The 7,478-nt window shown below is 35.1% G+C and overlaps 1 non-coding gene across 1 annotated transcript; it reads left to right on the forward strand.

Moving 5' to 3' along the window:
• Window positions 1–1,027: 1,027 nt before the first annotated feature.
• LOC123394598 lies at window positions 1,028–1,138 on the forward strand. The gene has a single exon (XR_006609358.1). It is a non-coding gene; the product is annotated as a U6 spliceosomal RNA (small nuclear RNA).
• Window positions 1,139–7,478: the final 6,340 nt, after the last annotated feature.

Genomic DNA, 7,478 nt, shown 5'->3' on the forward strand with positions numbered 1-7,478 from the left:
ATCTGGCTTATAGAATTTAGGAAAACTGGACTGGTGATTTGCCATAAGGGCTGCTTGAAAAGAAATTCTGAATTGTCATAACATGCATTGATTAGATAGAGAAATTATAAAATTTAAATCAAGAAGATTTTTAGTATCAACCAGTCTGGTCATTAATGTGTCCTATTTACTGAACCATATAGTTTTCAGCCTTTTGTAATAAGTATAACTGATTTTTTTTCTTTTTTAATGACTGTGAGAGACAGAAAAAATATAATGTTTTTTCATTGGGTAATTTATAATCCACTATAATGAGGGACAATGACAAATATTTTATTCAATTTTTATGATCAATCCACTATGTATGCTATACATTGTTATTATATTAATATTAATTAAATATTAATCAAAACTTATTACTTTTAGGTAAATGCATTCAGTATGGTATTATGGAATAGAGAATAAAATCTAAGCTTCTTAAATTTATGCAAATTTTAAAAATTATTTGATACCAATCAGATCCTCAGGGGCCATCCAACAGAATAATAGTGCATTTCCCTAGAATACACTCCACGCTGTCTTGACTTTCTGCCTTTTTCATTCCAGTTATTTTTGTGTGTGTGTGTGCACTGAACTGTTCCAATGTCTGCTTTTTCTCTACATTTCCAATCTTAATTATTCTTCAAAGGCCAGTGGAAATTCTGCTTATAAATGTTTTCCGGTCCCTCAGCTGTCAATTCTCTCTTATAACTTTGATCATCTAACCCACTTGTACTTTTATACTTTCTACTATACACTAACTAAATTTTGTGAAAAGTCATCTTTCTTACCAGGATATAATCTCCATATTGGCATGAAGAATTTATTTTCTGACTTTGTGTTCTATATAACACCACCACAACCACAATGCCATTATCTGCACTTAATGAATATTTATTGGAAGAATATGTTTATTACCTACAAGCATTGAATGAGTATTGTGATACATATAACCTGAAATTTAAGTTCAGATTCATTTATAGAGTCTTCTTAAACCTTATGTAAGCTAGTGCTCACTTCAGCAGCACATATACTAAAACTGGAACGATCGATACAGAGAAGACTAGCATGGCCCCAGTGCAAGGATGACAAACAAATTCATGAAGCATTCCATATTAAACAAAGCAAAACAAAACAAACCTATGTAAACTAACCTCTGACTAGATTTCATGGAAGAGAGAGAACTAGTAAATGCATCTATATATACATTGCACATGCAATAGACACATATTTGGTCTCAGCATCTTTGAGAGTTCTTATATTTAGTGTTCTTTATAATTTAGTGATTCAATTAACAGATCACAAATATCCATAACCCAGTTAATAAAACCATTATATAAACCATGCACATAAATAATAAAAAAGCACTATTATCCTGAAATCCTTACATTTTTAATATTTGACATTGAGTGAATGAAATATAAGAACACTAATCAAGGACTATGTGTTCTGACAAATGAGACATATATGTGAAAGAGGAAGGAGATAAATAATTAGAATGAACAAATACCTATATTCATTTGGAAACCATTTACTTTCAATCATTATGTTAACAGAAAAATCTATATTAAATATTAAAAGCAGTACCATAGCACCTTTTCTAGGAATTTAAATACTTTAAAATCTGCAAATCTTTGAAAAGGAATTCTATTTGCACCTATATATACATTTATATACACACATGAACATATATATACTTACCTCATTTATAGTGAAATATGTTTCAAATAACTTCTAGACTATAAGAAACACTTGGTTATAGTGATAGTGAACTAACAAAATCAAAAGATCAGTGCAATTATGAGCCATGTCCAGAAAGTTGGAAAATAATGGAAAAATGCACCCTGATGAAAACACAAACTAGATTAAGATAGTTCTTACTATATCTGGGGATCCAGAGACATTTCATAAACTAAAATTCATGTGCATTATTAATATTTTGATTTACAGAACTCATCTATTTCCCAGGCCCCCAGGCACATGTAGTACAAGAATACCAATTTAATTAAGATAACGTTTGAAATTCAAGAGCCAAGTTAGTCCCTTTTATATTAATAAGTTCTCCTTAAATAGATGCTATATATCAATTTCTGAAGGTTTACAAAGACAGAATTGTAAATGAGTTGCAAATAACTGAGCCTGGGATGGAAAACATCATTGTCTTTGGGTGCTTCCTAATACTCTCATGGAGCAAGTTTCCTCTTTCTCTCAGGTGAGATGTGCCATTCATTCATAACGAAGGAGAATACTTGGTTATATAAGAATGATTAAATTATTTATTTACTCCTTGGGTTTTAGCTGTAAAATATCACAATTCACACATAATCCAATGCAAATGGTTGTTTGGAAGGTGAATTAGTATTCACTAAATCCTTTGAGGTTCAAAAATTATGTTTTCAAATACTCTCTAAATAATGTATAATATATATTTTATACATAAAATACATTATGTATAAAATACAAAATTTATTTAAAAATACATAATGTATTTTATGTATGTACATAACATTTAGGGAATATGAACTAGGGTTAAGAAAAGTGTTATAATGAGTCTTCAAATTCAAGTGGGATCTTCAGATGATCAAGACACACACGGTCTATAACATATCTTGTCCAAAAAGAGATGTTAATAATACTTGATATCTCTAGGAAATAAACCACAACAGTCTGAGTCACATTTTAGTACCCATAATAGAATTTTTTTTTTAATTTTTTATTTTTTATAAACATATATTTTTATCCCCAGGGGTACAGGTCTGTGAATTACCAGGTTTATACACTTCACAGCACTCACCAAAGCACATACCCTCCCCAATGTCCATAATCCCACCCCGTTCTCCCAAACCCCCTCCCCCCAGCAACCTTCAGTTTGTTTTGTGAGATTAAGAGTCACTTATGGTTTGTCTCCCTCCCAATCCCATCTTGTTTCATTGATTCTTCTCCTACCCACTTAAGCCCCCATGTTGCATCACCACTTCCTCATATCAGGGAGATCATATGATAGTTGTCATTCTCTGCTTGACTTATTTCGCTAAGCATGATACGCTCTAGTTCCATCCATGTTGTCGCAAATGGCAAGATTTCATTTCTTTTGATGGCTGCATAGTATTCCATTGTGTATATATACCACATCTTCTTGATCCATTCATCTGTTGATGGACATCTAGGTTCTTTCCATAGTTTGGCTATTGTGGACATTGCTGCTATAAACATTCGGGTGCATGTGTTCCTTTGGATCACTACATTTGTATCTTTAGGGTAAATACCCAATAGTGCAATTGCTGGGTCATAGGGCAGTTCTATTTTCAACATTTTGAGGAACCTCCATGCTGTTTTCCAGAGTGGCTGCACCAGCTTGCATTCCCACCAACAGTGTAGGAGGGTTCCCCTTTCTCCGCATCCTCGCCAGCATCTGTCATTTCCTGACTTGTTGATTTTAGCCATTCTGATTGGTGTGAGGTGATATCTCATTGTGGCTTTGATTTGTATTTCCCTGATGCCGAGTGATATGGAGCACTTTTTCATGTGTCTGTTGGCCATCTGGATGTCTTCTTTGCAGAAATGTCTGTTCATGTCCTCTGCCCATTTCTTGATTGGATTATTTGTTCTTTGGGTGTTGAGTTTGCTAAGTTCTTTATAGATTCTGGACACTAGTCCTTTATCTGATATGTCGTTTGCAAATATCTTCTCCCATTCTGTCAGTTGTCTTTTGATTTTGTTAACTGTTTCCTTTGCTGTGCAAAAGCTTTTGATCTTGATGAAATCCCAATAGTTCATTTTTTCCCTTGCTTCCCTTGCCTTTTGCGTTGTTCCTAGGAAGATGTTGCTGCGGCAGAGGTCGAAGAGGTTGCTGCCCGTGTTCTCCTCAAGGATTTTGATGGATTCCTTTCGCACATTGAGGTCCTTCATCCATTTTGAGTCTATTTTTGTGTGTGGTGTAAGGAAATGTTCCAATTTCATTTTTCTGCATGTGGCTGTCCAATTTTCCCAGCACCATAATAGAATTTAAAAGTGGAAAGAAGGCTGAATAAGTAACACAAGATTAATTTAAAATATTGTATTTGTGTAGCAGATACAATTTTAAAGGAGAACAATCAAGAACTCTCATAGTAGCAATCTATATCATGGTAATGCAAAAAATATTTAAATGACAAAAGTTTATGCAAGCAATATGTCTCTAATACTAATAGGAATAAGAACATGCTTTAAGGGCGCCTGGGTGGCTCAGTGGGTTAAGCCGCTGCCTTCGGCTCAGGTCATGATCTCAGGGTCCTGGGATCGAGTCCTGCATCAGGCTCTCTGCTCAGCGGGGAGCCTGCTTCCTCCTCTCTCTCTCTCTCTCTCTCTGCCTGCCTCTCTGCCTACTTGTGATCTCTCTCTGTCAAATAAATAAATAAAATCTTTAAAAAAAAAAAAAAAGAACATGCTTTAAAACATAAAGCATTTACTAAATTATGGTTTCATTTACCAGTCAAATCTAAAATCAAATACTCTTAAACCTGATTCAAAATTTTATTATCAGTATTCTTACCAGACTATCAGAGAACAAAGACAAACATAGAAAGACTTTAAAACTGATAAAGGTAATTAAAAAGAGAAACTGATAAAGGTAATAATTGTTTATATCTCACTGAAAGTTAATAGAAGGCCTTGTGTTTATCCTGATGTCTACCCACTAAAAAGAAATGAGTGATCAAGCCAGGAAAATTCATGGAGACTTAAATGTCTGTTACTAAACAAAAGAAGCCAATCTTAAAAGGCTACATATTGATGACTTAAACTATATAAATACTAATGTTTTTACTGTTTCCATAGTAAAGGTAGACCTATTGAAAAGATCAGTGGTTGCTGAGGCTTTAGTGAGAGGGAGAGAAGAGTCAGTAGAGCACAGGGAATTTTTAGGTCAGTGAAACTATTCTTTATGATACTGTACTGGTGGACAAATGTCATTATACATTTTTCAAAGCCCACATAATACACCTTAACATAAATTATGGACTTTGGGTGGTAATGGTGTGACATTGTAACAAATGTTCCATTCCTATGCGGGGGGGATTTGATAGTGAGGGAGGCTGTGTGTGTGTGGGAAAAGAGCACATATGAGAACCCTGTTCAGCTTTGCTGTGACTCTAAAATTTCTTTAAAACATAAAGAAATTATTAAAATAAATAAGCAAAATATAATAATTGAAGCTAATTATACAAAGACATGTAGCTGGGAAAAGATACTGTCATCAGAGCTACATAATAAAAAATTGCATGTAAATTTGTTGATTCACCATTCCCTGACTTTCTCTTTTCAGATATACACATAAACATTAGTAAAATGGATAGTAGGCACTTTATACTTTATAAATTCTAAATTTGGTGGGACAACAATATATATATTTTAGGAAAACCATCCAAGCAGTTTTTATTCATTGAGATTCATAATTACAACAGTCTCATCAGAGATTTCCGGTTTCCTCTTCTACTCAAATATGGGGTATAAGGAGAGTCTTTTGCATCTCAAGGTAGAAGAAGCAGAGATTATGCCAGCACTACCATCTACATTTACCTGCCAGAAATAAAAACTAGTTAAGTGAAAATGATTATCATATATATCTCCTTTCTTCCTTTTGAATGAGGACAATGTAAGAAGAGGGACAGACCTGAAATTACAACCCCCAAACAAACACAAGATAGTTGTTGCCCGCTTTCACTGGCAAACAGAGCAGAGATGACATTGTGAATTGGGATGTCATCAAAGTCAAGGCAGTGGAGGCTCATTCCCTTGATGACTCTTTTTTAAATGTAGGTTTTCTAAAGCAAATCTAAAAGTATAACACTTCACAGCCCAGAGCACCCAAATCTGCCGTCTCCTCTGATGACCAGCTCTCTTTACTGACAGAAGTGGGCAGAGGAGCTCTTGGACAAACATGCTGTGGATTGAACACTCACTTTCTGTGCAGTGGCCCTCTGTTTTAGATATTTTTTTAAAAATTTTATTTATTTATTTGACAGAGAGAGTGAGCACAAGAAGGGGGCAGAAGCAGAGGGAGAAGCAGACTCCCTGATGAGGAAGCATCCCAATGTAGGGCTGGAGGCCAATGTAGGGCTCGATCCCAGGACCCCAGGATCATGACCTGAGCCAAGGCAGACACCCAGGCATCCTTCATTCAGATATTTTAGAATCATTCAACTTTGTTAAAAGAAATTGGAGGGGCGCCTGGGTGGCTCAGTGGGTTAAGCCGCTGTCTTCGGCTCGGGTCATGATCTCAGGGTCCTGGGATCGAGTCCCACATTGGGCTCTCTGCTCAGCAGGGAGCCTGCTTCCCTCTCTCTCTCTCTCTGCCTGCCTCTCCATCTACTTGTGATCTCTCTCTGTCAAATTAAAAAAAAAATAAAATCTTAAAAAAAAAAAAAAAGAAAGAAAGAAATTGGAAATTCTGGAGTTTCCTGACTGCTTTCCTTGTTGGTTGTCGCCGTGGGTGGCATGATCATAGTGGTGACACTGCTTGCATTAGTACGCCAGGCTGCATTGCTGCTGGGCTGCATTGGTGCTGTTCCAGCTGCCTCTGCCAAGCAGGTGTACCTGAGAAGTGGAAGGGCCCGAAGTATTAAGCTGTCCTCATGCAGAACTGACCAAAGGGGTGTAAATAGTATAAAGAAGGCATTAACTCTGAACATTTATATTTAGTTACGGTTATGATAAATAACTTATAAAATATACTCTTTATAGTTTTGGGGGGAAATGTCATGTAATTTCAAATCTACATGTGTGTAGTCCAGGAAAGTATTTATTTTCCATTTAAGGAATTCTGGAAGAGTCATCTCTCAATGAGAAGAATTTGCTGTAGTGGGGAGGTGTGGTCAATAGGAGAGGAGGGAACTATTGATATAATTAATATAATTACCCCCACACAGTTTCATAACTCTTACAGATTTTAAGAAACTCTGTAGTCAGCTACCTTGTACAATTTTGAGGAAGATTGTCTTTCATTGGTACAGGGACATCCTCTCAATTATTTTCAAGAAAGACTTAGCCAAATTGAAACTACAATCTGTTCTTAAATGTTCTGTTAATTCTGTCAAAATTAAATTTTATATATAAATATGTGACATATATTTTTATATATAAGTGTATATAAAAATATACACAAGTATTTCCATCAAATGAATTTTCACCCTTATATCCAGATAGACCTAAGTAATTAAAAACTTAAGAAAAATAAGAGCTATTAGCTATGTATTAACTGAAAAACTACATACAAACCAAAGAATGTGGAAGAGAAAAAAGGGCTGACAGGACAAAGGTTGAAGGGTGGGGAGACGCAAAAAATGTGGGACCAAAGCCCACCACACTTTATGTATTAATACCTCCAATCCATTTAAATATTAACCAGTTACCATTTTACTTTTACTTTTAATTTACCTTTACCAGTTAAGATATACAAGTGTATGTGTACACATACACTTGTA

This window comes from Mustela putorius, unplaced genomic scaffold, assembly GCF_011764305.1.
Source record: "Mustela putorius furo isolate JIRA1106 unplaced genomic scaffold, ASM1176430v1.1 tig00003834_pilon_pilon_pilon, whole genome shotgun sequence".
Classification (NCBI taxonomy): Eukaryota; Metazoa; Chordata; class Mammalia; order Carnivora; family Mustelidae; genus Mustela; species Mustela putorius.